Consider the following 27,708-nt stretch of genomic DNA (forward strand, 5'->3'; position numbering starts at 1 on the left):
CGAGGCTTGTGCTAGGAAGGTAGAACTGTTTGCTGCACAGGAGATATGAGCAAGGTCAACAAACTCAGGGACTGTGGCAGCTGTATCTCCAGGAGTGAGAAGGCAACAGATGTCACCAGAGCAGCTTCAACATGTCATCTGCTTCCAGTGCAAGAAGCCAGGACATTTTGCCTGAGACTGACCCTAAAGCCAGCAACAGAGGAGGAAAACCATCAAACCAAAAAATTAGGACACGAGCATGAGGGGAAAACCTCCCTCAAAACAGAAAAGGGGGTGGAAGGGACACGGGGTGTGGGACAACAAAAGAAATATTTACAGGACAAAATCTGGGGGCCTCACAAGCTTTTCAAGCTTGTGACCACCAAAGCTTTTGTTTTCAGGTCTACCCAGTGGAAAGTCATTGGAGTGGACCTGCTGGAGGACTCATAGTACTTGACAGTAGATCTTACAGGATTGGACAGTAAGTACTTTGTTATTGGGGACACCGCACACACACCCATGGAGATTGAGGTGGCTCCCATAACCATCAAGGGAGATATACCCAACCTCATTCTCCTGGCGCGCTGTCCACAGCCACCCTTCTATTTAGCCAAGGGGCAAATCATCGCCCAGGACATTCATGTTCCAGCAGAAATCTCAGTAGTTTACAAAGCACCAGGTCTCTACTGGGCAGAAGTGGTTGGCGAGGACAAACCCATTATGGGATGCAACCTAATGCATGGAGCAGACCATCTCCACGTGGAAGGGTTGCTTGACACAGGGGCAGATGTGACAATCATACCAGAAAGGTTATGGCTGTCACACTGGGATTTGCAACCCGTGGCTGGCAAAATCCAGGGTGTACGAGGTATCACATTGGCTAAGATCTCAAAAAGCATCGTGCAAATTGAGGGACCAGATGGAAAATTGGCCAGTGTCCATCCATTTGTCACCGATTACAAAGCTCCCTTGTGGGGGAGAGACACCATGTCCCAGTGGGGGATCAAATTGGTCATCTCTAAGACACCCCAGGATTTTTAGAGCTGGCCACTGTGGAGTGCCTTGCCCACAAGTTAACATGGCTGGATGATAATCCAGTCTGGGTAAATCAGTGGCCACTCAGCAAGGAAAAGCTGAAGGTGCTCGAGGAGCTTGTAGAGAAGCAATTGGCTAAAGGTCACATTGAAGAGACAACCAGCCCTTGGAATTCCCCGATCTTTGTAATAAAAAAGCCAGGGAAGGATAAATGGTGGCTCCTCCATGATTTACGAGAAATAAACAAGGTAATTGAGGACATGGGGTCACTCCAACCAGGGATGCCCTCCCCAACAATGCTTCCCCAAAATTGGCAATTGGCTGTCCTCGACATCAAGGACTATTTTTTCCATATTCCCCTACACGTGGAAGATGCACCATGGTTTGCTTTCTCGGTTCTTACCATCAATCGTGAAGCCCCAATGAAGCGCTACCACTGGAAAGTATTGCCTCAAGGCATGAAATGCAGTCCTTCCATCTGCCAGTGGTACATGGCTTCATTGCTGTCCCCGGTGCGTGCCCAGAAAAGGGAGGCAATCATCCTACACTACATGGATGATGTGCTTGTGTGCGCTCCAGATGACATAATACTCCAAAACACACTTGACCTAGTGGTTAAAGTTCTAACCTCTGCTGGATTCCAACTGCAGGAAGACAAGGTTCAGAGGATGCCGCCTTGGGAGTACCTGCGCTTGGAGATCACTGCGCGGACTGTTGTGTCGCAGAAATTGGAAATCAAGAGTGATCCCAAAACCCTAGCAGATCTCCATTCCTTGTGTGGGTCTTTGAACTGGGTCAGGCCTTGGCTGGGCCTCACCAATGAGGACCTAGATCCCCCTCCTCAATTTATTGAAAGGGGAGAGAGAGCTAGCTTCTCCCAGGGTTCTGACCCCAGAGGCAAAAACCGCTATCCAAAAAGTGCAGAAGGCTTTGGCAGAGAGGAGGCAGGCTCATTGTTATCAGCCTGAGCTGCCTTTCAAATTCATTGTTTTGAGAAAGTTACCACACTTACACGAGTTGATATTCCAATGGATCAAAGGGCAGAAGGATTCACTCTTAATCATAGAGTGGGTTTTCCTCTCCCATCAGCGATCTAAAATCATCACACAGCCATAAGAGCTGATAGCTCAGCTGATCCAGAAGGCCAGGGTAAGATTGTGTGAGCTGGCTGGTTGTGACTTTCGGTGTATTCACCTCCAGTCAAACTTTCTAAGGAGGGAAGGAACTCTCCTGAGAGGTTGACAAAAGAGATGTTTGAGCACCTGCTCCAGAGCAATGCCAGCCTCCAGCTATCTCTGGACAGCTACAGTAGACAGGTAGCAGTCCACGCCCCGTCACACAAGCTGTTTAATGAGGAATTCCACCTCATTGCTCCTGAGAAAAGGAGTCATAGGCCACTTAAGGCACTTGCAGTGTTCACTGACGCGTCCAGGGCATCCCACAAGTCGGTGATGACTTGGAGAAATCCCCAGACTCAGCATTGGGAAGCTGATATTGAGTTTGTGGAGGGATCGCCCCAGGGTGCTGAACTGGCTGCAGTTGTGAGAGACTTTGAGAAGTTCTCGCAGCCAATTATTTTGGTCACCAATTCAGCCTACGTGGCGGGAGTAGTGTCCAGGGCGGAGCAGGCAGTTCTCAAAGACATCAAGAATGAGCATCTCTTCAGGTTGCTCTCAAAACTAATTTATTTAGTTTCACAGCGGGAGCATCCATTCTATGTGTTGCACATGAAGTCACATACCGATTTGCCAGGTGAAATTGCAGAAGGTAATTGTAAAGCAGATTCCCTTGCTGCCCCAGCAGAAATGGCACGCCTTCTGGACGTCTTCCAACAGGCAAGGCTAAGTCATCAGCAATACCATCATAATGTGCCAGGTCTGATCTGTCAGTTCCAACTAACACCAAGTCAGGCTCAAGCCATTGTGGCCACCTGTCCCAATTGCCAGCTCCAGGCCGTGCCATCACTGGGTGTTGGGGTTTACCCCTGAGGCGTTGGAAGCTGCAAGTGTGGCAGACAGACATCACACACATTCCCAGTTTTGGTCGCCTGAAATATGTGCATGTCAGCATAGACACATATTCAGGTGTGGTTTATGCCTCTGCCCACGCAGGGGAAAGGGCTGTGCATGCCAAACAACACCTGGTGCAAGCCTTTTCAGTGTTGGGGATCCCTAGGAAGATTAAGACTGACAATGGCCCAGCGTACGCCTCCAAGGAATTCCTAGAGTTTGTCCAGCAGTGGAGGTGGAGCATAAGACAGGCATTCCCCACTCCCCCACAGGTCAAGCTGTGATTGCATGTGCCCACCATACGCTCAAACAAGTCCTAGCTAGGCAGAGCAGTTCAGCAGCGTGGATGACCCCACAACAAAAGCTCTGCAAAGCCCTGTTTACCATCAATTTTTTGAATTGTTCATTTGAAAACATGAGTCCTCCGGTAGTATGGCATTTCCTCAGTAACAATTGATTTAAGTTGTCACAGCATCCACCAGTTCTCATTAAGGACCCAGAAACTTGGGAAACCAAAGGTCCTTATGAGCTCGTTACCTGGGGGCGTGGTTACACGTGTGTGTCCACCCCCACAGGTCCTCGATGGATATCCCAAAAGTGGGTAAAACCTTTCGTCCCCAAAAATCCAGCTCCAGCAGACGGGGATGAGAAGAAAGCAGCCGTTGCCTCAAAAAGAAGATGTCACCTGAAAGAGAAGGAAGAATCTTCCTAAGAGATTTAGCTACATTCCATCAGACCCCTGAACTTTAATGTGTTTTAAAAAATGTTTCTTTTTCCTTTTAGAGAAGAAAATCTACCTCCCACCTAACCTCACAATGAGCCCTGTCCGAGTTGTCATCCAATTCGCGCTGGGCAGTCCGACAGCTGCGTGGATCATTCCTCAGCCACGCCAGAACATCTGGGTGACCCTGGCATGGACACTCCAACAGGAAAATATATGCCTGTCTACTGCAGCAGCGAGAGACCCTATGTCTACCTGCCTGGTAGGGATTCCATTGCAAGCTGAAGAGTTTCCAGCCAAATTTGACACACCTATGCCTGACCCAGGTCCCAAATCACATCACATACAACCACACAATACCCGTCAGCAGCAGGCTGTAATGATCAAGAACCCCACAGAGAAGCAGCTGCCAAAGTTGCCCAGAGCAGCTCAGGAGCCTCAAGAGTTAGAGCTGTTGAGTTCCTCCCCAGCACCATACTGCGTACACTTTACCCCACTTTCCAACACTAAACCTTTTAATAACATACTGCAATACCGAGAGGAGTTGACTGCCAAAAGGTGGTGTAACATTTTAAGCCATGTCACAGCAGATAACTCATACCATTCCCATCCCAAAAATCTCCCTAAAGGTTGGTTTTTAATTTGTGGGGACCAGGCATGGGCAGGAATCCCTTCTCAGCTTTTAGGAGGGCCATGTACCATCGGGCGGTTGTCCCTGTTGACACCCAACCAAACCATGACTGGCGAATGGACTCAAAAGAACAATTCGGTCAGCAAAATTCAAAAGAGAAGCATTGACAATTTGGACAGTTCGGGCATGTGGCGACAATAGCTTTTGCCTGATCTTTCGAAAGCTTGAACATTCTGATAAGGGCAGGCACATTTTGATGAAAAAATGCATGTAACAACTTTGCCTGGGCAAAGATGTTAGGGACGTTAGAAGCCTCTATTGCCACGGCTAATGCATCTGCTTTCCGGTTCCCTTGTGTGATCATACCTGGGAGGTCAGTGCGTGACCTCACATGCATTATATGGTAAGGTTGCTTTCTGTGGGAGATTAGCTGTATTAATTTAGAAATCAATTGGTATAACTTTGGATTGGAAACCTCTTTGAGAAGAGCATGTTCTGCTCTCATAGCTATACCAGCAACATAAGCTGAATCTGTGACCAGATTAAAGGGTTTGTTTTTGAATTTCTTAAAGGCTATGGCAACAGCTGCTAACTCTGCGATCTGTGGAGATCCCTCCACTATTTGGATGAGAGATTCCCAATTTTGGGTCTTAGGGTCTTTCCATGCCATTACAGACATGTGGGATGACCCTGAGCCATCTGTAAAGATGGTTAGAGCTTTGAGAGGTGTTTTACCTTGGACTAATTTTGGGGTCAGATGAAAGGTTACTTCACAATTAAAGAGTTTGTCTTTTGAGATATGAACTGAAATTTGGCCTGTATAGCTCTCTAGGGCAAACTGGAGATTTTCATTGGTCTGCAGCAAATTCTCCAGGTCCCCAGTGGTCAGTGCCAAGTATATGCATGTGAACTCACACCCTGCAAGAGAGCAGAGGCAAGTTCTAGCCTTTTTTATTAGATGTGCCATGATTTCTTGGAAGATGGTAATTGTCTTTGTAGGTTGGTTGTTTGAAAAGATCGATTCCAGTATCAGTAAAGGGTCTTGAAGTTGAGTATCCCATTGGAAAATCAGTCCATAGAACTGGAAAGCCAGGCTGGGCTCAAAGCAATGGGCTTTGCGTGAAGACAGGGCTTCTTGGACCTTGGTGATGGCATCTCATGCTTCAGTTGTGAGAGTGCACGGAGAGTCTAGGTCTTCGTTGCCACAGAGAAGGTTGAACAGGGGAGCGAGGTTCTCTGTTGTAATTCCTAGCAGGGAACATACCCAGTTGATGGATCTGCACAGACTATGTAGGTCTCTCAGGGTTTTTGGGTCATCTCTGATGGTGAGCTGATGGGGTATGATGGTCCTTTCCCGGATATGGAATCCAAGGTAAGTCCATGGGTTGGTGTACTGTATTTTGTCCTCACGTTTTGCGGAGATAATCAAAACTCTACAACTTTTGTGAAAGTTGTAAAGCTGCTATGTTTACTACAGCGCTGGATGCATGTGGGAATTTTTCTCTTAAAATGACATGCATACTTCTGGAAACTTCAGGTCTCTTTTTATCTCCATCTCAAATACATATGCATACAATTTCACAATAGGTTCATACATATTCATTTTTACGAATTTTGCGTGACATTTGCCCTAGTTCTTCTTTATCAGAAAGAATTTCTAGGTCAGGTTGACCTGCTCTTACAGCAGTCTCTGTCTCTATGACCTTCTGTCTCCCCCACCCTTGTCTTTCACTGAAGCAGTTTCTCTGAGCCTAGGCTTTTGCAGTCAGACTACACAGCAAGCTACATATTTAAAGATGTACATTCTACCTAAATCAAAATGTATTCCTACCTTGGAAAATTTCTACTCTGCCTCATTCCCCCCTTTCCTAAAAGGAAGAAGTAAATTCTTTTACTTCATGCAAATTCTTAGGACAATAAGCGTACTTTAGTGCTTTACTATGTACGTTTGATAAGGAGGTTAACACAGCTACTCGCTGTAGTATTCTCTAATTCTAAATTAGCAATATAATAGATAATCCTAAACTTATTCCAACTAATATTAAAAAAACTACAATGGGATGACACAACTTATTAAAGATTCCATTTGCAGTTGGTGACTACCTAAAGATCACATCTCACTAGTGATGATCTGCATTTTGTTTTATTGTTTGCAGAATTCTGTTTTTTTTTTTTTTATCATCTTGGACAGTTCTCTCTGCTTTGTTGGGTTTTTCTTCAAGATCTTTAGTAGGTCTTGGTGCTTAATTAATTGTTTTACTAATGTAAGGTCTATTCTAATAGGAGTAAGTAATAGTCTGTGATACATTGTGCAATTGGTTTTAATCAACTGGTGGGATGTCACTGGAGCTAAGTACAAAAAATTACACTCGATAATCTTAACAAATTACAAATACAAAAATTAGAATGATTTCTGCTAGACAAAATAACATCATTGTTATCAATTTTTACAGCAGCACTGTTGTAGTGTGTTTTTATATTTTGTAATACTTTGAAGTAGTTTGTTTTGTATCCCTATATTCTTCCCAAATGGTTTATCCCAGACTGTACCCCCCCCCCTCCCTTTACTTGTGTTATCCCTCTCCCGGGATGAGATCATCCCCAAAACCCCCACCCTGGCTCTCTGTCAATCACTCAGCATCCCATCCCCCTATCCAGAAGTTTCGGTCCAAGTTATCGAGTGATTAGCCAGAGGCTAGGGGTCAGCCCCCCAAGTCCTGCCCCATACGCTGTTTTGTGTGTCTATTCCCCCAGAGATACCTATTGGTTAGTACAATGTTATCTACTTTGGTTTCCTCCTCCCTTTAAATGTGACCTCCGGACATCTCCCGGGGTTCTCGGCAGGAAGCCCCCTGAGGTGCAGGAGCTCCTTCGGGACTCCTTAATAAAACCTTGGATTAACCCCTGCTGGGAGTCGGCCCCTTCTCTTCTACCGATGTCTCTGCCGTCTCTGCTGCAGCGAAGGCAACCAGCCTGAGTGCCCTCAGCACCCTCGGGGCACAGAGAGTGTCTCCCCGCTGTCGGCCGTGTTGGGGCTGCACCCCCCAGTCTCTGCCGACTCGGAACTGGCCCAGGGGCTTGAGAGGCCTGCAGAGAGACTGAGACAGCTTGGCGACCAACGTGCGGCTCTGAGACCACCCCCAGAGCTCACAGACACGGCTCGGACATTCTTTCAGGCTGTTCATAAAGCCTCTGGCCGGCAAGCTACCTCAGAAGAACACACTCCGTTTTAGTGAGTTGCTCTCCTGTGGAGGAAACTGGGAACTTTTGAAGTACCCTCAAAAGTCAGTTTCAGGTAGAAGCACCATCCCAGGATCTTCCGTTTCCCTGTCCTACAGCTGGATTGGTAAGTTTTACCTTTCTCTTGTTTCTCCCCTCTTTGGGAGGGGGGTGTTTCCCTGCCTTTTGTTTTCAGGCCCGCCGCGAAGGGCCGAGGTTTTTTTTTTCCTCTCTATTTTGGCAGGCTGCCAGCTGTAAGTTTTTTTCCTCCCCCCCCCCACCTGGGTTGGTGAAATTTGAGATACAAAATTTAAAATCATAGCCAAAATGGGTGCTAGGCTTTCTGTATCTCACAAAGGTGTCTACTATCATCTTTTGAACATTCTTAAGAGTGAAAAAATCCGATTTTCAAAAACAGATGTTAAACAATTTGTTAGATGGCTTTTTCTTCATTTTCCCGATGTATCAACTGAAAATATTAGTGATTTGGCTTTTTGGGACAAAATTGGTAATGAGTTATTGAAAGCAGGGAAATCAGGAGACACCTCTCCGACAAAGTTTGCTTTTTTAGCCATGCAGATAAGAAATGTTGTAAAATCTAATTCAAAGATGCAGGAACAGCCATCCGGGAACAGTTTCAACACCTCGGTTTCCCAGAAACCCGATCCACCCCCCTCCAAGTTAGGTTCTCCCTCTCCTAACCCTCTTTCTTCACCCCCAGCCCCAGCCCGAGACATTCTGAAGAAAGCCACACTCCCTAGTTTCCCTCAGAAGCCCCCTGTCTCCAACCCGGACAGTTCTAGACAAACTCCCCGGGACCCCACCCTCCCCCCTGCTTCCCCAAGTTGTGATACCCTGTCCCACAATCTTAGTGCCTGCCTTTGTACCCCCGATCCGCGTCAGGTAATTTCCCCGGACCATAATGGAGGATGCCACATGGCCGTGCCTGTTCCTTCTTCTTCCCATAATCCTTTTCGCTCTCCCAACAACCCATTCTGCTCAGAACACCCCGCCCCCGAAACCCGCCCTCCCTGCACCCTCCCCCCGCCCCGGCCCCCCCTCCTGCTCCGGCCCCGCCCCCCCCCCGCCCCCTCAGAGCTCTGCCCGCCCGCCGCGGCCTCCCTCCGCCCCTCCCACTGCCCGCCCTCCGGCTCCCAAGTCAGTGTAACCAGAGATGCTGAGCTCGGCAGCCAGAAGCCGGAAACACCACTGCTCCTTTCTGCAGCCCCTGTGTCATATATCTCAGATTTAAACGGGGGGTTCCAGCCACATTATAGCCCCCTTTCTGTTGATTCTGTCAAAGAACTGGCCAAAGCCCCAAAAGATTTTGGGAGATCAAGTGAATATTTTAGAGGACTCCTTAAAGCTACATTATTCGCTAATATTTTAACCCCTGCTGATATCAAACACCTTTTTTCCTGCCTGTTATCCTCTTCTGAATATCTCTTGTGGGATGCAGCATGGAAAAAAGGATTGAGAGCAATTTTACCAGCTCTGTGGGCTGATGAAGCTACTGTTCGTGATGTTTATGGTAACGTGATATCTCTCGACCATCTCTGTGGACAGGGAGGTTGGGAGGATGGAGCAAGTCAGGCAGAGGGCATTCCCAGAAGGGCTTTAAGAGAATGTGCTAGAGCAGCTGAGAAAGCTTTCTTTGGGCTCCGTCCTGCTGTTCCGATTGAGAATTATTTGAAAATAACACAATCTCCATCTGAGTCCTTTTTGAGTTTTGTGGAAAGGTTGAGGAAAGCTGTTGAATTGCAAGTTCAGAACGAAGGAGCCAGGATGGAAATCCTCACCGAGATTGCTAAAGAAAATGCCAATGACAAGTGTAAAGCTGCCATCCTGAGCCTGCCTCTTGATCCAACGCCTACGCTGCAGGCAATGCTTGAAGTGTGTGAGAAGAAAGTTACCATCACCCTTGCTGACCAGGACGAGAGACCAAAACCACAGAGAAGGATTGCTGCAGTGGAAGCCCCTGAGCCACCATTCACCAGCCAGCTTCAGCACGTCACGATGCCACAAGAGAGAATCTCCAACTCTAATCGACCTTGCCACCTTTGTGGGAAGTTAGGGCATTGGATGCCTGACTGCCCTCTGAAAAAGCAGTTTTTAGATTTTAAATACAATAAGCTTAAAAACCAGAATTCCCCAAAGGACCACCTCTCAAAAAACTGAGTAAAGAGCGTTCCTTTCCCCAGCGCTATGACAAAAATAGGGTGGGCTCAATTCAAGTACAGGGGAGGGAAAAGAAATCTAGTGCAAAAGATGTATTTGTGCCAAGTGAGGCACTGGCATTGAACAAAACAGAACATTTATTTGATTGGGACAATCCCAGACCAATTCTAACTACCGATTCTCCCCACAACCCTTACAGGTTGGCGCTGACAGAGCCTCTCCATCTCAAGGACACTAACTGGCATTTCATATCTGTTAACCCTGAACAGCCAGGTACTTGGACACAGCTTTGCCAGAAACGTCACAGTAAGTATGTCGTCCTTGGGGACACAAAACACACACCCCAAGAAATTATTATTCCTCCGGGTCTCATATCATCAGACCCGAAACAATTTGTCATTTGGCTCCATTGAACTCACCCACCCGTGTACTTGCCCAAGGGCCAAATAATAGCCCAAGCCATCCCAGTGCCTGAGCCTCCATGGGACCAGGAGCAAGCAGACACCCTCAGAGATAAACTCCATCCCAATGTCTGCTGGACTCAGGTATTGGGAAAAGAAAAACCCAAGCTATCATGTGGGTTGCACCGTGGTGGTGAGTACAAATCTATACAAGGACTTTTAGATACCGGAGCAGATGTTACGATCATTCCATCTAAAGAGTGGCCATCACACTGGGAATTGCAAAACGTAGCAGGACACGTGCAAGGTGTAGGGGGAATTCAATTGGCAAGACAGTCAAAAAACGTTGTTCAAATTGAAGGACCTAATGGCAAAATAGCTTCCATTCGCCCGTTTGTTTTAGACTACACAGAGCCCCTCTGGGGCAGAGATTTAATGGTTCAATGGGGAACCACAATTGACATCCCAGAAAACCCGCAAGTTTTTCGGGGAGCAGTCGCTGAAGTGCGCCATGCCCAAAAATTGATTTGGAAAACTGATACTCCAATACGGGTAGTTCAGTGGCCGCTCAATAAAACCAAATTAAAGGCGCTTGAAGAACTTGTACAAGAGCAGTTAAAGAAAGGTCACATTGTGGAGACCACGTCGCCGTGGAATTCGCCTGTCTTTGTCATTAAAAAACCAAAGAAAAGTGGCGGCTTCTCCATGATCTCCGTCAAATCAACAACGTTATTGAGGACATGGGCTCTCTACAACCAGGGATGCCCTCACCAAGCATGCTTCCACAAAATTGGTCTTTAGCTGTAATTGACATCAAAGATTGTTTTTTTCAAATTCCCCTACATCCTGACGATGCTCCGCGTTTTGCCTTTTCGGTTCCCACCATTAACCTGGAGGCCCCAATGAAGAGATACCATTGGACGGTCCTCCCTCAGGGACTAAAAGTGAGCCCTGTGATTTGCCAGAGGTATGTCTCTTCCTTGTTGTCTCCAGTCCGTGAAGCTGCAGGAGATTCCATCATCCTGCACTACATGGATGACATCCTGGTGTGTGCCCCAACTGACGACATGCTTACTCACACACTTGACCTGACAATCAATGCATTGGTTGCAGCAGGGTTCGAGCTCCAAGAAGAAAAGATTCAAAAGATGCCACCTTGGAAGTACCTGGGCCTCGAAATTGGAAAGCGGACCATTGTGCCGCAAAAATTAACTATCAAACATGACATCAAAACCTTAGCGGATCTCCATCAACTTTGTGGATCCTTAAATTGGGTGAGACCTTGGCTAGGCATTTCCACCGAAGACCTAGCCCCCCTTTTCAATTTGTTAAAAGGGGGAGATGACCTTAGTTCTCCTAGGACCCTCACCCAGGAAGCAAGAACCGCACTGGAGAAAGTTCAGGAAATAATGTCTACTAGACAGGCCCACAGGTGCCAGCAGGGTCTCCCCTTCAAATTTATCATCTTAGGCAAATTGCCACACCTCCATGGGATGATTTTTCAGTGGGAAACTGTCCAGGCAAGGAAAGGTGACCAGGTAAAGAAAGATCCCCTCTTAATTATAGAGTGGGTCTTTCTCAGTCACAACAGGTCAAAAAGGATGACAATGCCACAGGAGCTGATGGCAGAATTGATCCGGAAAGCAAGGATTCGGATCAGAGAATTGGCAGGGTGTGACTTTGACTGCATTTACATTTCCTTAAACCTGAAATCAGGCCATCTGTCTCAAGCAATGCTAGAGCAATTTTATCAAGAGAATGAAGCCTTGCAATTAGCCCTAGATAGCTACACAGGCCAAATTTCGATCCACCGACCGGCCCACAAAATTTTCAATTCAGATGTTCAGTTTTCATTATCACTGACAAGTATTCAGAGCAGGACACCTCTAAAAGCACTGACAGTTTTTACTGATGCGTCTGGTGCGTCTCACAAGTCAGTGGTAACTTGGAAAGATCCCCAAACTCAACAGTGGGAAGCAGATATTGCCAAGGTGGAAGGATCACCCCAAATTGCTGAGTTGGCCGCTGTAGTCAGAGCTTTTGAGAAGTTTCCCGAGCCTTTAAATGTAGTTACTGATTCAGCTTATGTTGCAGGTGTAGTGTCTAGGGCAGAGAATGCTGTGTTGCAAGAAGTTTCCAACATTCCTTTATATGAATTACTTTCCAAGTTAGTAAGAATTATCTCTTGCCGAGAACAACCCTATTATGTGATGCATGTTAGGTCACACACAGACCTGCCGGGGTTCATTGCAGAAGGTAACCGTAGAGCTGATGCCCTTGCAGCACCAGCCAAGATGGCCCCGCTCCCAGATGTATTCCAACAAGCAAAGATCAGTCATCAATTTTTTCATCAGAATGCACCTGCCTTAGTTCGGCAATTCCACCTGAAGCACAAACAAGCCCAAGCCATCGTAGCCATGTGCCCTTCTTGTCAAAATCAGTCACTACCTACCTTAAGTACAGGAGCGAACCCTAGGGGCTTGCAGAGCTGCGAAGTGTGGCAGACAGATGTAACCCACATCCCATCACTTGGCAAATTTAAATATGTCCACGTCTCTGTGGATACCTTTTCTGGTGCCATCTATGCTTCTGCCCACACAAGGGAGAAAGCCAGTGAGGTAAAGAAGCATTTCATGCAAGCCTTCTCCACATTAGGAATCCCTAAGGTCATCAAAACAGACAATGGCCCAGCGTACAAGTCCATAGACCTTCGGAGCTTCCTGCAGCAATGGGGAATAGAACACAAAACAGGCATCCCCTATTCCCCGACAGGCCAAGCTGTGGTGGAGAGAGCCCATCAGAACCTAAAAAAGGTTCTTCACCGACAACGTGAAGTTATGAAGATGGAGACCCCTCAAATCCAGCTGTCCAAAGCGCTGTTCACACTGAATTTTCTGAACTGTACCTATGAAAACCTTAACCCACCTATTATAAGACATTTTAACGAGAACAGTCAGCACAAACTAAAAGTCCGTCCACCAGTCCTCATAAAAGACCCTGAAACTTGGAAAATAGAGGGGCCCCATGAGCTCGTAGTCTGGGGGAGGGGATATGCGTGCGTATCCACTCCCTCAGGCTTGAGATGGATCCCCTCCAGGTGGGTGAGACCGTACATTCCTAAGGTGTCAAAGGACAAAGCTACAACACAGGTAGCCAGTGCCTGCTGGAGGAGGAAGCGCCGTCAGACTCTTTAAAGTTAAATTGTTGTTACCTGGACCTTATTCCTAACATTTTTTATTTTCAGTTTTAGTGTTTTCCTTTGATCTGAACTCAGCCCTGGTGTCATCAGAATGAGCCCCATCCTTCCGTTGCTTCTGTTGACAGCCGTCCATCCAGGTCAGATGTGGATCGTTCCGCAGCCTCAGGCAAATGTGTGGACCACCCTCGCCAGAGTCCTCAACCAAGACCACATTTGTTTGTCAGCCTCTTCTGTGTCTGACCCGATGTCCACTTGCCTTGTGGGGATCCCATCTAAATATGATGAATTTCTGCCAACGTTAGCTGCTCCCCTTCTTCCAGTATATAATCCATTATCCCCTTGGACAAAATTAATTGATAGACAAGCAGTAGCAGAAAAAGAACCCCAAGAATTTGAACTCCTTGGTTCTGCCAAGGCATTCTATTGTGTTCAGTTTATGTTTACACCAAAAGATCAAGTAGACTTGTACCATGAAGTTAAACAGTTTAAAGTGAATTATACAGCAAAAATTTAGTGTAAGAAAATTTCCCAAGTAGGAATACCTTCTACCCCTGATAATAAGCCCCGTGCCCTTCCTAAAGGGTTTTTCCTCATTTGTGGTGACAGGGCATGGGCAGGCATCCCCTCTCGTCTAATCGGAGGTCCATGCACCATTGGAAAGCTGAGCCTGTTTACACCCAACAAAACCCAAATCATGGATTGGCGAACCAAAACCAGCGCCCGCAATTCGGCCCGCAAAAAGAGAGATTTAAGGAATCTGGACCCAAATTGCGATTCTGAAATTGTACATTGGTCCAAACCAAAAGGGGTTGCGATCACCGTGTTTTTGCCATGGGTGTCTGCAGCTAAAGCTCTAGGTGAATTATCACATCTAGAGTGTTGGGTTGCTAAACAGGCCACTATTACATCAGCTGCACTTTCAGACCTCCTGGCAGACAATGAAACAACAAGGCAAGCCACCCTACAAAATCGGGCTGCAATTGATTTTCTTCTCTTGCTACATAATCATCGTTGTGAGGAGTTTGAAGGTCTCTGTTGCCTGAATCTGTCATCCAAGGCTGAAAATGTCCACAAAATCATCGGAAAGATGCAACAAATGGTCCAAGACATCAAGCAAGAAACAGCAGACTGGATGGACGGACTTTTTCAAGGATGGGGACTCTCGGGCTGGGTCAGATCCATATTGAAATCTGTATTTTTAGTTTTGCTTGTTCTTCTTGTTATTTTGATCAGTTTTGGGATCATCAAGAGCATTGTGACCAAACTGATATCGAAAGCTATTTCCCCTTTAGAGATCAATCAGGTGACTGTTCCCACCTCCTCTGAGGAAGAGACAGAAACCTCTGCAGAATTTACAAAACAGCCTTGGTTTGCTGATGCTTGATATCACTCCGAGCTGAAATTTAATGTTTAGGTGCCTCTTCCTTTTTTATTTAAACGAAAAGAGGGAGATGTTGTAGTGTGTTTTTATATTTTGTAATACTTTGAAGTAGTTTGTTTTGTATCCCTATATTCTTCCCAAATGGTTTATCCCAGACTGTACCCCCCCCCCTCCCTTTACTTGTGTTATCCCTCTCCCGGGATGAGATCATCCCCAAAACCCCCACCCTGGCTCTCTGTCAATCACTCAGCATCCCATCCCCCTATCCAGAAGTTTCGGTCCAAGTTATCGAGTGATTAGCCAGAGGCTAGGGGTCAGCCCCCCAAGTCCTGCCCCATACGCTGTTTTGTGTGTCTATTCCCCCAGCACCCATCCCCCAGAGATACCTATTGGTTAGTACAATGTTATCTACTTTGGTTTCCTCCTCCCTTTAAATGTGACCTCCGGACATCTCCCGGGGTTCTCGGCAGGAAGCCCCCTGAGGTGCAGGAGCTCCTTCGGGACTCCTTAATAAAACCTTGGATTAACCCCTGCTGGGAGTCGGCCCCTTCTCTTCTACCGATGTCTCTGCCGTCTCTGCTGCAGCGAAGGCAACCAGCCTGAGTGCCCTCAGCACCCTCGGGGCACAGAGAGTGTCTCCCCGCTGTCGGCCGTGTTGGGGCTGCACCCCCCAGTCTCTGCCGACTCGGAACTGGCCCAGGGGCTTGAGAGGCCTGCAGAGAGACTGAGACACAGCACAAGCAGTTCTCAGGCACACACAACCTTTACTAGTATATACGAGCACAGTTTTCTGATTAGTGATTGGATGAATTTCGAAGCAGCAAATAGTCTGTTCAGTGTCTAGACACACATCCTGGGCATTAATAGTATTGCTTTTACAAATGAATCTCATCTGTTCCTTAGTAATGCAGGATTCTAAGTTTACTGTTTGCTACTTTTCATTCACTTTTCATGCTTACACTCTATGTTCTAAAGGGTAGAGCACTGTCTTCTCTCTAATATCTTAGTTAGATTTTTTTCTTATTCTGCTCTTGAGGTATACTTATCTTTGTAACTACATTGTCTAGCTCTTAGAGGATGTTCTTTGAAAAGAGGAGTAGGCTGGTTGGATTTTTGAGATGTTAATTTACATTAGCAACTCAACACGTTTGAGAGACTATTTTGGATTGAACAACAGTTGTTGTTCACCCACATTCTTCACTACGTAAGGGTTTATTTCATACACTTTAGGTTCAAGTTTGGGTTGGGTCTGAACTATTTGATTACTAGTGTGGGTTGTATAAGGTCTTGCTGCTGTAAAAAGTGCAGTGTCTATTTTAAATTTAAATGAGAGCTTGATAGCATCTCGAGCTTAAAGGCAGGTCACTTCTACAGGCTGTATTAAGGTGAAATTACACTAACAGTCTGATTCACTTAGGCTATCACAAATTTCTTGGTGCCTGTATACAGGAGAGGTTGGGACACTAATTGCATCTGGTCTCTCATAAGCCATCCTATTGACAACTTAGCACTTCAATTTCTTCTCTCTTGATCTTTTGAAGTGTCTACAGTTCTCATTCTTGCTACTCCTGCTCTTCATATACTTGATCTTCACGAATTACTACAGTGGATAGGTTTAGATCTTTTATCCCAGAAAGTTCTCTCACGGATCTAGTATACTATTTAAAAGCCTGGGACCAAGGCCATTCAGCATCGCTTTGAATAGAGGTGCTCTCTAATCCTAAGACTCTAGTTATAATTATATACAAAACAATTCTGTAAATGAAATTACAAGCTACCTCTGTGTTGTTGTTCTATTTCTAGAGTCCCATGCTGTTGTTATCAGACTTCTAAAGTCCCATACCTCCTCAGTGCATTCTTATGGCTGCAGATCTTCACAGCACAGACTCCTTCTTCTGCATGTTGTTCTTTCTCAGTTTAGGACTCCTTCAAGGCTGTCCCTGACTGCCTAACCCGGCCCCTTTTATCCCAGTTATCTTTATTAGTCACAGCTGCAGCCCATCAAGGACAACCGGGACCTCCTGGGGCAAAGCCTATATACAGATATTCAAGTACAATACTTCTATTTTGCTAGGACTCAAAGGCCACCTCTACTATACTTCTGGATGTAATATACTCATTTTGTCTGAGTAAGTTTTAGTCTCAGTTTATTGTCTCCTGATGTCACTCTCTAAGGGGCTTTTGGAGCCTTCTTCACTTGAGAGTGATGGATCCAGGCATTCTGCTCCTTGATCTTGATTGTGGTGAAGGTGGTGAGAAGCACTTGCAGTGGTCCCTCTCACTGTGGTTCTAAAGTCTTTTCTGCAAGAGGCTTAACATGTGCATAATCTCTAGACTGTATATTATGTACCGGTCTATCTAGCTCTCTGCTCTGAGTTCTAGCTACGTGTTTCTCAATTTCTCTGAGCTGTTTACTTAAAGCCACCATGTAGGTGGCCAGTGTTACCTCCTCAATGTGGGTGGACATTCTCTTTTGTGTTCCATATGGTCTTCCATAAAGCATTTCAAAGGGACTCAGCTTTTCTTTAGCCTGAGGTTTAGTTCGAATTCGCAATAGTGTCAGTGGAAGAGCTTGGAGCCAGGGGAGATTAACTACTTACCCCAGTCTTACAATTTGCTGCTTAATCAAATGATTTATTTTCTGTACTTGGCCACTTGATTTGGGGCAGTATGGAGTGTGAAGTTCCCAATCTATGCCCAGGTGGCTACTAATCTGTTACACTATTTTGGAAATGAAATGTGATCTTCTATCTGAGGATATTGTGGCTGGGACTCTGAAGCATGGTATTATTTCTTGTAATAATACTCTGGTCACTTCTCGAGCTTTGACAGTTCTGGTGGGGAATGCTTCTGGCCACCCTGAAAATGTATCTGTTAATACTAATAAATACTGATACCCCTCCTTTCTTTGGGAGTTCTGAAAAGTCAATTTGCCACTGCTGTCTAGGCCTATGGTCTCTCTTAGTCTGAGTTTCAGCCTAGGGGTATTTTTGGGGTTAGTCTGGAGGCAAGGATTACACTGTCGGTTTACCTGAGTAATAGTGGCATATAAATTCTTGGCAACGATTCTTTCAATCAGATATGTGTTCTAGAAAGCCTGTGGAAAATACTACTTAAAAGTCAACACTTCATTTCAATGCACTCTATCACTGGCAGCTTTGGTCATTCTGGGAAAGGAGCCACACATTATAAAAGCTTTTAAGTAGTTAGGCCCCAGTGTGTTTTTTAGTGCTCTTCCTTCACTAGTGACTACGAAAATGGGAAGGGATTACTAGCTCCCTTTCAATGGTAGCCTACTCTTTGTGGTTGCATGTCTTTTTTGATTAGTATTACTATATTCTGGCTTACTTTTGAGGAAAATCTGTCCATAATTACATCACTTTTTGCTGCTTTCTTTGCCTCTCTATCTGCCAGCTTATTTTTTTCTTCTAATTCTGAGCTCACTCTCTGGTGTGCCTTAATATGCTTTTTCAGGCAGCTGAACTGCTTCTAGCAGCTGGATTGTCTCTTCTTTCTTTGTGAGGTTAGCAGTCTCTTCTCCTTCCAGATGGCTCTATGTGCATGCACGACTCTGAATGCATACTTCGAGTCTGTAAAGATGTTTATTCTCTTTTCTTTTTGCTATTTCTAAGGCATGGGTTAATGCAATTATCTCGGCCTTATGTGCAGAGGTACTTGTTGGTAAGGGTCTAGACTCTATTACCTCTCTGCAGGTAGTCACTGTGTACTTAGCATGTCGCTTTCTACTGGCAACATAGCTACTCTCGTCAGTGAACTAGGTCTTTGCATCATCCAAAGGAGTGTCCTTCAAGTCTGGGTGGCTGGAGTAGGTATCTTCAATGGTTTCTAGGCAATCATGGTGTACTGCTTCTCTTTGATTCTACTGAAAAAAGAAGCTGCGTTGACAATATTAGTCACTACTATCTCTACATCATCTTGCTCTACCATGATGGCCTGGTATTTCAGGAACTTCTGTGGTGAGAACCAGTGGCTGCCCTTTGCTGCCAGTACTGCGGACACTGTGTGGGACACTAGCACAGTTGTTATTTGTCTCAGGGTAAACTTGCGTGCCTCTTGAATATTCAGCACGACTGCTGCTACAGCTCTGAGGCAACCTGGCCATCCTTTGGCTGTTGCATCTAGTTGCTTGGAGAAGTAAGCAACTGCCTTCTGGTATGGACCTAAGTCTTGAGCTAGTATTCTCAGGGCAATTCTTTGTAAAAATAATGGTTTCCTTACATCTGGAAGTCCTAAAGCTAGAGCTGACACGAGGGCACTCTTTAGCTTGTGAAAGGCTCGTGTGGCTTCTTTTGTCTACTAGAGATCTCTGTTTCCATTGGCAATAAGAGTATAGAGGGGTCTGACGAGCAGTCCATAATTATAAACCCACAGCTGGCACTATCTTGCTATGCCTAAGAAGGTTTGGAGTTATTTTGTTGTCTGGGGTTTTGGGGTTTGGCATATGGCTTCCTTGTGAGCTTGCCCCAAAGTCCGTTGCTTAGCACTCACCTCGTACTTTAGGTAGATTACTTTCTGTTTCACTACCTGTGCCTTTTTCTTTGATACTCTGTATCCTTGGAGTCTTAGGAAATTTGAAAGGCTTACTGTCTAGGCCACACATGCTTCTCTCGTCTGAGTGGCTACTAGAAAATCATCTATGTACTGCAACAGCCTCCCTTCTTCCTGTGGAGCTTCCCAGGACTCTGGATCTTTGCAAGTTGTTCTCCAATTGGAGTGGGGGAATTTTTGAAGCCTTCAGGCACATGGACCATGTGAGCTGTGTTTTGCACTGCTTCTAGGGCTTTCTCATTCGAATGCAAAAATTTTCTAGCTGGCTTTGTGGATAGGGAGGCAAAAGAAGGCATCTTTCAGGTCTAAAACAGTAAACCAGGTTAGCTCAGGTGTTGAGCAAGTTAGTAAAGTATATGGATTTGCTACCACAGTGTATAAATTCTTTGTTATCTTATTGACAGCTCTTAATCTAGTACTATCAATTATTGGGCTGATTTCTTCTCTATCTCTTTTTGAGGGGGTACTGCTTAATTCTCACTGGTTGTGTTCTTTCTTTAAGCATGATTACTATGGGGGGGCATTTTTCACCCTCCCTGGTACAGCAGAGGCTTATACTCTTGAAAATACTTATTTACTTATTCTAATATCTCTTTACTAATGTCCTTCTTAATTTCAATGGCTCTTAATGTTAAGCCTAACATCTTTATATCATTTGCCTTCAGAGTAACTTCCCTATTTGAGAATGTTTAGTGAATTGGGCATATACAAAAGCTTCTAAGTACACATGTTACTTTAAAGGTTTGCAAAAGTATGTCTTCTCAGACTGGCCAGTTGTTCTCCACACTACAACATAAACATTCTCTACAGGTACTAAAGCTTTATTTAAAACTGAATATATGGCCCTTGTATCAACTAAAATTCCACCCTTTTCTTTCTTCTGATCTCACTGCCTCTCGCAGAGGGGTCTGTTACCTCCTAGTTCTGGATGAAATTAGACTGCCAGGAGGGGGATGGGTGCGAATGGGTATACCTTTGAAGCTTGAGTCCTTTTCCCTTTTGGGGAGGTCATTTTTATCTTTCCTCCCTTACCTTAGGAGAAGCCTTTAACAAATCATATATACTCATTTTGCGAATTGTAATCGCTTTGCGTTTCAGCATGATAATCTTTGTCTGACTTCATACATTGCTATCTTATGCTGCAAGCTGAACAACACGTTTGATTTGCCTTCTCTTTGTTTTGTTTTTTCTTTTTTTTTTTTCAAGAGCTACACCAGTAGGTCAGAGGGAGCTCCGAACTCACAGTTACTCTCTATTCTGGGTGATTTCTTAAAGCAAAAAAAAACACATCAGCATATGGGACCTTATCTCATTTACCTTCCCATTTTAAAACAGCATTAACTGCAATAAGTTATTATAAATCTTTTTATTTTCTGAGCCACTTCTACCGGCAGCCTTGTCTCAGTGAGCCCCTCCCAAAAGGGGCTAGTTCAGGAACCTCTTTGCTCTGGTTAGTTCTCATTATCTCTTTCTCCTTATGCTATCTTGTTTCTACTCAAGCTTCATAGTGTCTTTTCTCAGTTTTTCCTCACACACAGATCTCCAGGTGGCAGGTATCAGATGTGATCCTCCACACATAAGCTTTAAGATCTCAGGTTCTGAATTGGCTTGATCAGGAACTTTTACTTTACACTTAAGACACAGAACAGCAATACTAGTGCCTCTCACAAACTCTGCATTGCACATAAGGTGCCAGCTTCTCAATGCACCAAAAACTCCCAGGAATTGCCTGCAGGCTATCCTGTTTATCACTTTGGTGTTTATCACTTAACCTCTATGGCAGGTTGTTCTCAGTCTAAACTTACTATATTACCCACTGAAGTCTTATAAACTCATTCATCTCTTCTATCTAAACTCTGTTTTACAAAATCTCAGTCTTTTCCAGTTCTCTTCTTGCACAGTCTAATTAAAGCATTGTTTCTACTGACACTCACTTTACTGCCTTGCAAAAGGCTGTGCTTGTTACAGCAAAAACTGATATTCCTACAAACACAGACACACACACACTCTCTTCCTTTATCTCAAACTCACTGGAGTCAGGGCTTGAATTGCTGTGGCAGGGGAATTCTTGGAATTCTTTGCATTCGCTTTACCACAGTTAAACATAAATCACTATACCATAGTTCTTTTGTGCAGAATGCTACACTTGTTGCAAACAAGATCCTAAAATCTCCACAAACACCACTATACAATCCAAGAATCAAATTACTACAGTGCGGGGGAAGAACCACACAAAATCACTGGGAAAGGGCATATCTCTCAAAGTGCCTACTCTTCTCAACACAACACAGCATACAATAATTCAGCATTTACTCACATCAGCTTTCTCTGGACACAATCAAAATAACAGCACACAGTAAAGTTCCAGACATCAAGTCTAAACTACCAGGGCAAAGGAACTCTTTGAGCTCGTACTCACGGTTAAAATGTGCCAAATCTACACAAATTACTACATTTAAACACAATAAATTTCCTCACCGACGTTTCTCCACTTGTTCTACTTCTCCGCAGGGCACTCCTTGCACTCACAGCTTGCCTCAGCTGGAACTTCAAGCTTCACCCAGCTGCTTTAAACATAGGTAGAACTTACCCCCCCGCGCCATGGGTGAACTCGCTTGTTCGCTCTCTCTTTCATATGCCACACACTTGCACGATGACAAACACATTAACATTAGCCACACAATGCATTAACCATAAATGATACAGTGTCCGGACACTACACACACACACACACACAGGTTTACTCAACCCATCCCCAGGGTCGCTGGTGGTCTGCTCTATCAGACAGTGAACCCCCGTCTCTAGTCCCAGCCGCTCTATCAGCCACAAGCACAGGCTGAGAGCACTCAGACGTCTCTGAGTGACTTATTCAGCCGTCCTATCTCTCTTTTCTCCTTGGGGCCCTTTGATATACATACCGTATCTTCCGCACACCAGCAGGTCTTTGTCTGTCTCCACAGGAGGCAAGCTGAGACCAGCGGAGCTCCTCCGGGAAAATCCCGGGGCGCGCCTTGGAGGTCTGTCTATCCCCTCTTCCCCTGCAGGGACAGAGACGGTCCTGCCACGGTCGCCAGAATGTTTTGTGGAGATAATCAAAACTCTACAACTTTCGTGAAAGTTGTAAAGCTGCTATGTTTATTACAGCGCTGGACGCATGTGGGAATTGTTCTCTTAAAATGGCATGCGTACCTCTGGGAACATCAGGTCTCTTTTTATCTCCCTCTCAAATACATATGCATGCAATTTCACAATAGGTTCATACATATTCATTTTTACGAATTTTGCGTGACATTTGCCCTAGTTCTTCTTTATCAGAAAGAATTTCTAGGTCAGGTTGACCTGCTCTCACAGCAGTCTCTGTCTCTCTCTATCACCCTCTGTCTCCCCCCCCCCCGTCTCCCCCCCCCCCCCCCCCTTGTCTTTGTCTTTCACTGAAGCAGTTTCTCTGAGCCTAGGCTTTTGCAGTCAGACTACACAGCAAGCTACATATTTTAAAATGTACATTCTACCTAAATCAAAATGTATTCCTACCTTGGAAAATTTCTACTCTGCCTCACTCACGGATCTCGAATCCTGCCTTTTCTATGATTAGATGTTTTTTTTAACTGCTTTGTCTAAGTAAGCTTTATCTGATGCAGAAACCAGGATATCATCCATATAGTGGTGGATGATTGCATCTGGAAATAAGTTCCGAACAGGAGACAGGATGTGAGCAACGTACCACTGGCATATAGTGGGACTGTTCTTAAGTCCTTGGGGAAGAAAACACCAATGATATCTTTTGAGTGGAGCCTCTCTGGTAAGAAAGGGAGCGGAGAAAGCAAACCGTGGAGCGTCCTTGGGGTGCAGTGGAATGCTGAAGAAGCAGTCTTTAATATCTATGATAGCAAATGACCAGTCTCTAGGCAGCATTGATGGGGAGGGCAAGCCAGGCTGGAGGGGGCCCATGTCCTTGATGACCTCATTGATTTTGTGACGGTCGTGGAGGAGCCTCCACCTGTCCGTTCCAGTCTTTTGCAGTATGAAGACTGGAGAGTTCCAAGGGCTGGTGGTCTCGACGATGTGGCCTTCAGCAAGTTCTTCTTCCACGAGGTCTTTACTATAGAGAGGGGCCACTGTTTGATCCAGATCAGGTCATGGCATTTCCAGGAGAGACGAGGGGTATCTGGCTGTGCACGCTCCTCAGTGGCCCCAATTAGAAATCCTGACAGGGAATACGTAGTGAAGCCCCCCATTGTGATAGAACATCCCTGCCCCAAAGGGTGATGGGGGCCCTTACCACAAATGGGCAGATGGTTGCCAACTTGCCTTCAGGCCCTTCAACGAGGATGTTGTTCTTGCTTCACATGGATACTGTAGCTCCACCAATCCCTGAAATCATGTGCTGGCCATTCTGAGCGAGTGATGATGGTCACGTCACCACTGGTGTCCAGCATCCCCGATAGGTGGATCTTGTCTCCTCTGCAGGTAAGACCACACTCGATGGTAGGCTTGCTTGGTCCCACAACTCGTGCCCACATTGCTGTAGGGTTGAGAGGAAGCTGTTTCCTGTGATTCTTTGGGAGTAGAAAGGCCTGTGCGATTGGAGTTCTTTTTGAAAGGAAAAATGGAAAGTCCGTGCAGCACAGCTGGACAGAGATTTCTTGTCCCGAGTGCACTGTTTGTACTTCCGGAACAACAAAGATTTCCTTTGGGCTATGGAGAGTATCACTTATAATTAAGATGCCAAAAGGACCACCTTTTGGCCCATGTTTGCCTGTAGGAACATAATAAACATTCTCATTATTAAAGTCAATGGACAGAGCAGTTACCCGCTGACGCCGGGTTCCCATCTGTATCGCTCCGTGTGTTGGATCCCTCCTCATGTGGTCCAGAATCTCCTGGAATGATGCGTGGCTGGGTCTGGACGGCTTTTGTTCTGTTGTCTTGGTGCGGGGCTCCACCGTGCTCCGCTGACCGTTTCCCAAATGCTGCTGGGAGCGCTGCTGATTCTGGGGTCTTGGGTAGCTGTTACAGGGGTTTCGGGTGGGTGACCTGTCTGGACAGTCCTTTATAAAATTTCCAAAGTCTCCACAGTGAAAGCAGTGGGCCTGGTCTTTAGAAGCCATTACCGCTTATGCACCAGAAACTCCTTCAGCAATACCCTTAGCAACTGCTTGGGACACTGTGTTTCAGTGGACAAATGATGTGTAAAGCTTTCCAGCTTTTGCTCTGTGGTGGGTTCTGTATCCAAGGGTAGGGCCCTCAGAATTGTTTTACATTGTTCGTTGAATTATTCATGGCAAGCTTGCATAACAGTTCTTTTCTTGCCTCTGTGCTCTCTATCTGTTTTTCCAGAGCATCTTTAATTCTGTCCACAAATTTAATAAAGCTTTCATCTACTCCTTGTTTAATATTAGAAAAGTGTTGGGTAGGGATAGAGTCAACTGGGGTAAGAAGTAAGGAGGTTTTTGCTGCAAGAGCCACATCCTGTAGTGCTGCCTTAGGTAAGGTGCTAGCTTGGTCAGAGGGTTTTTGTAAATCCCCTTCCCCAGCCAGCTGTTCAACCGTAAAATCTGGCCTATCAGCATCTGTAGCGTATGTGTCTGATAATGTTTTTAATTGTCTTTTCCAATGCCTTTCCCATAACATATATTCTGCTGGGGAAAGGAGGCAGGGGGCAATATTTTTAATATCGTGGGGTACTAAAACCTGTGCTGAGAAGATAGCTTCTAGGAAATTGCTAAAAATATGTGAACTTCGGCCATGTTCTTTGGCTATATTTCTTAGTTGTATAGGTTCTTTATTTGTGTTAGGTTTCCATGTCTTTCTAGTAGTGGCCCCACCTCTTTTTCCCTTTTTATAATCTACTCAGAAGGTATTTATTTTCTGAGCCATTTCCCAATCCCCTGCCTGTGTTGCTTCCATTTTGATTAGAGCCCATGGATCAATGTCCTCTGTATCAGAATCAGAGTCACTGTCACTGCTGTCCTCAGAGGAGAAGTGAGAGCAAGCAGGCAGTGTCCTATGCTTTTTATGGCGTGTTGGAGCAAGATTTTGCAGGGGTGTAGGGGGCTGAAGGGAATGTGAAGTGGCACATGGCAGGGCTTGGCTAGAGGGAGGCAGCAGTGGTGCTGGAATGGCAGCGCCACCAGTGGCACAGCATGCACAGGATTGGGGCACGTGGGGAAGTTGGGTGGTACCATGGGGGGTCTTGGAGGTTGCATTCGGGTGACATTGAGGGTGGGTGTGTGGCTGGAAAGTGTGGGGATGGGGGCAAGGGAGAAGCGGGGGAGAGGAGGCAGTGTGATTGGCTGGGGCTGCCACGGGTACAGTGTGGTGTACTGGGGCTGCGGTGGGCAGGCAGGGAGACCTCCGGCTGTGGTAGGGATGCTAGTGGGGGTAGGGAGACACGCGAGGGTGGGGGGGGGCAGCAGCGGGGGTGGTATCTGGGATTGAGGGACCAGCAGAGGGGGTGGGAGGGACCGCGGCAGGGGTAGGGGGTCCGCGGCACGGGTAGAGGAAGTGGCAGGAGGGGTGGGAGGGGTCGACCCGACGGAAACAGGCGCAGTTACACTTGCAAATAACATAGGGGAAGGGCGCTCGCAGGATACCGTGGGTTGCTCTCAACCGGTGGAATGGAATTTGTGCTTGCCGCGTTCGAGGGGGAGGGTGAGGGATAGGCAGACCCCGCGGGCGCGAAGTTTGTGTTTCCCATCTCAGGGAGAGGGGTTGGGGGTGGGACAGCGCCAGAGGCAGCATTAGGACTGAAGGAAACCGGAGGACTGAACTCCAGCCCTGAGGGGAAGACTGTTATCAGCGTGATTAGCATTTGAAGGGAGGGTGTCTGGTGAGAGAGATAAAGTTTCCATGCCTTTCTCAGAGGGAGTTTGCACAGGACTTAAGCTTTTTTTGTTAGTTTTTTCCACGGCTTTGGTTATAATGTGGAATATAGAGATAAACCGAGTTACAGAAAAATCTTGATTAGCTTGGAGGGTATATATCCTGGTCCCAACTGTGTCCCAAAAAGAGTCTAAAGTGATAGTATGTGTGTTAGTATCTGGAAACTGGGAAAGAATCCATTTTATAAATTTTTTCAGGTTAGTTTTTGAAAGATTACCTTTAGAGAAAAAAAAGTTGTTAGAAGATAGGATTTCTAGGATTAGTAAATATAAGTCTCTCTTGTTCTGGGATCGTTTTAATGTACTAAGTTTCGATCCCACATTTCCCGTCCCCTGCCAGCAGACAAAAAGGAGGAAAAAAAAAAAAAAAGAAAAAAATAACCAAAAAGGACCCAAGAAAAAATGCGCGCAATAAGGCTGTTTTAAAACTTACAGTTCTTCAGCTAGATGTGAGTTAAGGGTCTGCTGGAGGTGGTCTGCGTTGTCAGTCTCCTCGAACACTCGTCCAGATGTCAGCTGTGAGGGTCGACTGACAGCCCTTCAGAGAAGTCCTGCTATAACAGAGGGCTTTTCTTCAGGGGGTCTTGGCAGGCAAAGGCAGTAACAATTTCAAGGAGAAATGCTGCTCCAGAGTTCTTTTCGGTTCGGTGTATGGAGTAATGCGGCCTCCGCTGGGTTTCAAGGTATCCCCGGTGAGCTGCAACGGGTCCGGATAGCGCAGTTCTGCTCAGCACAGCCTGTCTGGGCTCCCAAACAGCTCCCAGCCGCAGGCCACCTTAGCAAGCTTAGGTGATATCAGCTGTAGTGATTATCACCTCATTTGTGATTTCAGCTATTTGCTTGCTCGGTGCTGTAGGCAGATACAGGGAGAGAGAGAAGCAGCACTCTGTGAGGTTCCACAGGGATATCTTTATTGAAGTCTTCTGTGAAGATTCTCAGGGACAGCTCTTCTGCAGAGCTGGGCAAAAGTAGCTCTTTATATAGGGAACAGAGGTTTTAGGAATTGTCCAATAGTAAGGGCCAGAGGAAAGTGACCTATAGTCTTACAGAGAGATAAGCAAGGGTCTGAAGGCAGGGAGATGGGGTTCTAAGGTCCAGTCATCATGACTAGGCATTTCCTATCTTAGGCTGCTGACTGCCAGGGTGGCCTTGCAGGCTCTGTGCCTGCTACACTTCAGAACACTTCTTCTCCCTCCACAACCATTTCTTTTTCATTGACAATATAAAGAAACAAAACCTAAAATTTCAGTCAGTTTACCACCTCTAGAATAGTCTTTCTTCAGTTCCCTTGTTAATGTTATGGAGACTTCACCACAAGAAAAAAAAACAGTACTCTCGTGGCTCTCATATTTATCACAAATAGCAGCCGCCCCGGGAAATCTGCAATTGTGAAGTGCCTCCCATTTTCCACAAGCTTTTCCCACAGCTGTGTTTATGGGCCATGTCAACTTATGGGGTAGTGTTTTAAAGATGAGCTGTTCAAAGGCAAAGGTTCTCATTATCTA

The 27,708-nt window shown here is 45.8% G+C and overlaps 1 long non-coding RNA gene across 1 annotated transcript; it reads right to left on the reverse strand.

The window, feature by feature from the left end:
* Nucleotides 1–14,950: 14,950 nt before the first annotated feature.
* On the reverse strand, nt 14,951–27,316 carry LOC139598972 (uncharacterized). The gene is made up of 3 exons (XR_011682106.1): nt 26,637–27,316; nt 23,044–24,078; nt 14,951–22,360 (listed from the first exon to the last, which is right to left on the reverse strand). It is a non-coding gene; the product is annotated as an uncharacterized lncRNA (long non-coding RNA).
* Between the last annotated feature and the right edge of the window lie 392 nt (nt 27,317–27,708).

The sequence above is a fragment of the Agelaius tricolor genome, unplaced genomic scaffold, assembly GCF_023055355.1.
Source record: "Agelaius tricolor isolate 1412-34295 unplaced genomic scaffold, bAgeTri1.0.p SCAF_21, whole genome shotgun sequence".
NCBI lineage: Eukaryota > Metazoa > Chordata > Aves > Passeriformes > Icteridae > Agelaius > Agelaius tricolor.